Source organism: Phalacrocorax carbo, chromosome 9, assembly GCF_963921805.1.
Source record: "Phalacrocorax carbo chromosome 9, bPhaCar2.1, whole genome shotgun sequence".
NCBI lineage: Eukaryota > Metazoa > Chordata > Aves > Suliformes > Phalacrocoracidae > Phalacrocorax > Phalacrocorax carbo.
This window is the reverse complement of record NC_087521.1, coordinates 15,327,417-15,333,552: the sequence shown is the minus strand read 5'-3', so window position 1 is coordinate 15,333,552 and position 6,136 is coordinate 15,327,417.

The window sequence follows — 6,136 nt, the reverse complement described above, 5'->3', positions numbered from 1 at the left end:
CACAGAGAAATTCATCATGTGTTGGTAGAAGTTCTGTAGTGTTAAAAGCAGTTCTGCATTTTCATAATAATTTTCATGTAACTAGGTAAAAAAATATTTCCTAAGTTTTTTTCTAAACTGCATTACTTCCTGCCAGGGTGAGGTATATATTGTCTGCAACAAGAACCAGGCAAGTGTTTGGAAAGATTGTCTGCATCTGACCAGAAATGAGAATTGAGGCCTCGTAACTGCATGCGTTGGAATTGTGACACTAGAAATTATATATTTTATGGAAAGCACCTCAGGTGAAACTAGTCATGAAGGGTATAACCCATCTGAAAAAAAGGGAGACTCCTTCTCAGTGTATTCTTCTTGGGGTAGTGGTAACACAGTTAAAATCAGGTAGTTCACAAGTAGGACTGCATCCAGTTCAGACTGCCTAGGAACAAGGGTTTGTAATCCCTAGTATTGCACTGAGAAACTGGGCTAGGGTGGGACGAAAGGGGAGAACTCTGCCACAGTTTTCCATGGTTTCTCTTCGATAGTATATCCAGCCTACCCAGGGCTCTACTTCTGCCCTTCGCTGGAAGCACAGAATGACAGTGTAGCTCCGTCCAAGCGTATGATGTAATTTTGTAAGCGCTCTCTTATGTGTGTGTTTGTTCTCAGTAGTGTAGCTCTTTCATCCAGTGCCACCACCTGTCTTGGTATTCTGTGCACATTCAAAAGCCACTCCAATTTAAAAGTACCCCTGTTGTGATACCTTTATTTCTCAAATTCATCTTGAGTGTGTGGGAAGGAATTGTTGCAGCTTTTTGTTTTTAAATGGAACCTGATCTCTGTTGAGATCTCTGCTCAAGGCTTTCCATTAACAGCTTTTAGTTTACTAATCACTTCTTCTCTTGAGCTTCAAGCATTAACCATTTATGTAATCAACCATAATACCTGGATAGGAACTTTTACATGTTAGATTGCTATTGTTTGCTAGGAGTGAAAAAATTGAGCTTGTTTAAGTGGATGTCTGATGAGAGGATAAATTGTTAGCAAAGGAAGTAAAACCAGCTATGCTGTAACATAACCACAGCCCATTTAGACATTGAGAGCAGCTGGAGTTAAATGCTTCATCAGAAGGTGTAAAATTTCCCTAGTATAAATAATTGTATCTCTTTATGCAAGAAGATTTTTTCCTTATCCAAACTTATGCTCATTTTATGCCAGGAAGCTTGAATACTAATAACCTTAATGTTCTTTGCAGTAACGTTAATTAGACTAACATTTTCCATCTACAAAATCAAAACCACCACAGTACAGAACTTCACCATTTTAATAAGAAAATCAAACAGCCAGTGGGATACCAAGTCACACCCCAAAGGAAAACCCAATTGGCAGGATTTTCATGATTAGCACACAGCCAGCTGTTCTGATTTATTTAGGTGGTGGAGTAACAACTTCTGCAGAAGCATTGGAGGTACTCCTTTGTCCAGCCTGCTTGTGGCTACCATGGGTTATTAGGTCAGGGTGTGTGAACTTTGCCTGAGACATAATTTCCCTGTTGAACCAGCATGCATGAGACTGTACTAGCTATTACACTCTGAAGCTTGGGTGTAGATGCACCAAAACAGCTGTTCATGGAGACAGCTTGCTTCCAGCAATAGTCCCTTCCAGTGCTGGTTTTGCGGGTCAGGTTGCCCCAGTGTGATGTTTCTGAGATGTCTCCACAGCTTGCTGCTCCTTCATAGAGAGTCTGGGAACACTTAACCATCTCATCTCAGGAATGGGCCGTAGATATCTGGCAGATGTAATACCTGAGTTCAGATGCCTGCCTGCACTTCAGACACCACTGTGTTTAGGGCCAGTGCTGAGGCAGTACTAACATGCCTGCCTGGGCTCATACTCCCTTGGTGTGGAAGCTGGTATTTCTGTATTTTGCCCCAGGACACGTTCCCTAGAATTGGGATTTTCCCTTTGCCCAGAAAATGGAGAGCCACAGAGCCGTATGGGATACTTGACAGGTAGGGAAAAGAAGAGGGGCTAGAAGTTTTCTTTAAGACATCAACAGTTTAAGTATTCAGGTCATCTTCTCCTCAGACTTGCTGCCTACCTCTAGAGGTCCCTGAGTCCTTCTGTGCAGTGTTTCAGCCTCCTGTGTTGGCTTCTAAGAGAGACAGAGAACTGTTCAGTACTCCTCAGCCATCGGGTGCCTAACATCTTCTAGTGCCTCCATTTTGAGCACAATATACTCTAGGTACTTAAAAAATATGTTCAGAATGCTGGTTTTACATCAGATTTACAAGAAACTGGTGAAAGTTTTCAGCCAGGACAAATAGACTCCTGGCTCCTGTCTAAGCTTCACTGGACCTTGGAGAGGGAGAAGCATCTAAACACAGGCTTGGATGTTTTCAGATGTTTTCTGATGTGGCTGAAACACTCAAGCATTGTATAGAAGGATGATACTTACTGTTAGCTTAACACAGATCACTAGATGCAAAATCATTTGTAAATCAGAAACAGGATGACAGCAATTACAATGCACCATACTTCACAGAGGCTAGAATAATTCAACACTGATGTCCAGGCTGACCCAGTGAAAAGAATCCTAAGATTGGAATTTTAGCATGTGACAAACTTTTAACATGTAAGTAATTTTAATTAAGGGATGAATTGCAGTACGTGCTTACATGTAGAGAATGTTTTTCTGGCCTGGGGGCCTAATATTTAGAGATTCCAGATATCTAACTGCTCAGTGCAAGGTCAGTAAAAGCTGCGGAAGCCTGGCATCTCTAATGATGTAACTAAAACGAGATTATTTTCATCTAACATGGCTCTAATCCACCTTTCTTTGAAATCAGTAATAAAACTTATGTTAGCATCATGAATCGATAATCAAGTGGAGGTATCCTGTTTTATTAGTTGGTAACTGAGACATTAAGAGATTAAGAGTAAGATTTTTCAATGTGATGAGAGCTCATCTGACTTTTCTCCCTGTGTCTGAGAATTTTACTGCTGCATTTGTCAGTGCCAAAATACTTTTGAAACCTCCCTGCATTGACTTAAATGCACTAAGTAGGTGCAGAGGACCATGAAGTATTGTGTTTGTGTCCTCTGCTTGACCTGTGCATGTTCTCTGTCTCTCAGAGCATACACTTGCTTGGGTCATACAATGTCAAATACATTCCAAAGGAAATAGATAAAACAGTCTCTTCTACACGCATTAAACCCCTTTTGCTTCCGTCTTTCACCCCCTCCAAAATTTTGGACTGAGAGACAGCAATCAGAAAGGATCCAGACATACTTTAAGGGACATTCTTTTAGTGTGTGAAAAATAGGACAAAGTAGATATTGTATGTGATTTTGAATAGAGGTCGCTGAAAAACAGTGGCAGCAAACTGAGAAATGGGATTATTAATTAAATGAGAAATATAAAAAGAGAGAGAGGAAAGAATTGTTTAATAGAGCATATATGTGTTGATGCTGTGCTTTATCCAGTAGAAATGAATAGATCCTTTGAAACCATAGCAATCTGTTGCAGATAAATATATACTTCAACAATTTAAAATTTGATTATTATTTACCTACAGCACTAACAAGAAATAAAGGCTATGGAACCATGTAGTCGGAGGGGGGGGAGGTCTATGGGTGCATCGAAAGCAGACTCCTGCACCCCTACATACAATCCACAAAGCTAAAGATACTGTTTCCCTGTGAAATACAGTAGCTGCTGGCACCACCTCAGGACTTCTGCATTTCTTCACATATTCCCAGCCAAAGAAGGCAAGACTTCACCAATACTTGGTTGAGCTGAGATGCAACAGGAAAGAGGGTGCTAATGAAGTCTATTCCATCTTGACCCATCTGGAGACTGGTAGAGCAGAGCTGAGACTAGCTAATTCCTAGGAACTGCTCAGAAACAGGTTTAGTTGCCCCACGTTTAGAGAGTTCAGTGTTACATTAGCAACACCTGAACTAGTCTGAACCATAGTGAAGTGTGGCTGGAAGCCAGACAATCCTGAATCAAGGTACGGCTCAAAGCCTTCTTGCTTCATGAGCAGGACAGCATATGTTGCTCCACTGTAAGTTTGCTTCTGTTCTGAATTCAAACTTGGTCTTTGCAAATTACTTCACTGAAAAGCGTCATCACAGCCTGTGACTGGCAATATCTACTGGATTTGGCCTCTCTATGCGTAGCGCTAGACTGAATGTTACCTGCCTTTGGGCTTCAGCTGCAGAGAAGTTTGGTGTTTGCCCTGTCTTTCTGGCTCTTGTGGGACCTGATGGAAGCAGGGAAGGGACATGGTGCCTTCTCTGACTGTGCACAAAGGACATGCTCCCAAAGAGCAAATGGGAAAGGGAGGTGGGAGAGTCAAGAACAGGGAAGGAGGAAGTATGCAGACATTTAATAAAAAAAAACAAAGGCATTTCCAGCATATCAATGACTGAGCTATCGCTGAGAGGACCAGGCATAGCTCAAAGAGGCATAGCCTCATAGAGCTCATAGAGGCATAGCCAGGCATAGCTCAAAGCCTTAACTGACTCAGGGTCCTGACCTATTCCATGACTAAGATATAAGACTTTGTACAGAAGAGTGCCCAAACAAAAATAGTGAGGCTGTACAACAGCCCATCACCTCCCCATGGCCACCTGGTTCTCAAACTTGATAAGAAGTACTGCAGAGTAGACCCAGTGGCCCAGGCAAGTCAGAAATATTCCTTTACTTGGCCACATCACCAAGCATATTGAAATTATTGCTGTTAGCAACATGACCAAACCCTGACAACACAGAATTCAAGATGGCAGAAGGGTGGGAACCCTTTGGGGTGCAACTTCTATCCACTGCAGAGCTGGGACGTGAGAGCTTGCTCCTGCGAGACAGCTGGAAGGGTGGCTGAAGGGTTTTATCTCACAGCACTTTATGAAAACAAAACCTGTGAATGCCTTGTGACTATCAAATCTGTGCAGTCAGTCAATGAAACATTGAATACTTCATGATCCTAGTGATAATTAAAGGGCAAACAAGGGAATGTGATTCTGTATTTTTGTGGTCCTTACCCCAGATTGCTGAATTTGCTGCTATTATACTCTTGCCCTAACAAAGCTTTGAACCAGACCAGGGATTTTCATTATAATTTGTCTTTTTTTTTTTCTGCAGAGTTTATTCAATTATTTTCCCCATCAATTAAGAAGATTTATGAATATGTTTTCTATTATGTGATCATGTTTGTCAAGTAAATTATTCATTACTTTTCCCTCAGCCAGCAAATTATTTGTGAACCATCATTTTCCCTTTTGTTTTTCAACCTGCTTAGACTTCTAAAATAGTGACAGACTTTATATGTTTGATGAATGTGGATTGGTCTTCCTCATAACTCTGTAAAATTCCAAAATACACTTTTGTGTATACAGGCTATAGGATTTATAGTTAAGTCCAGTTGACTTAGCCACATATAGTTATAAATGGTTAAGTCCAGTAACTTAGTAATGGATGCATCTAAGACCCCAGCTTTAGTCTAAGTTATTAGCACGTATTATGTTCTGCAAAGATGAAGTATACTTTGATGTTAGGTAGTGTATGATAGTTCAATTAGTGGTAGTCTAGCCTTAAAGATAAAGATTTGAAATACCAGTGGAGAAGGAGTGGACCTTAACTCTCAAACTTGCATAATGATCACCTTAACACCAGGCCACTGATGCAAATTTCATTTTGATGGTTCCCTTCTAGGGAGTCTTAGAGCATTGAATAATAGACACTAAAAGATATGGTCATCTGCAATACTGTGGTAGTTAGGGTGATCCTGATGATTTTCAGTGTCCTGATTTAAGTTGCTGCCTCAGTCATGTAATGGAGGATCTGTCTTGTAGATATTCATCTACAAGATACATGAGTATCTACAAGACACAGCTACAAGACAAATATCATTGGACTGTTGGTGGCAATGAACCAAAATGTCTGTTCCTAGAATGCCTTTAATACAATTGCTGATCTGCTTTGCAGGACTCAGAAGTGGAAGGCAAGAGAGGCAATAACTTGGTCAATAATACAGCCAGGGTTTGGGTGAGGCATACAGGAACTTAGAATAATGGGTGTTGCTATCTATCTGCAATCACCCATGTGACATTAGGTATTGGCCTCCTGTCAAGTCCTAGGAGACAACTGCTTGGC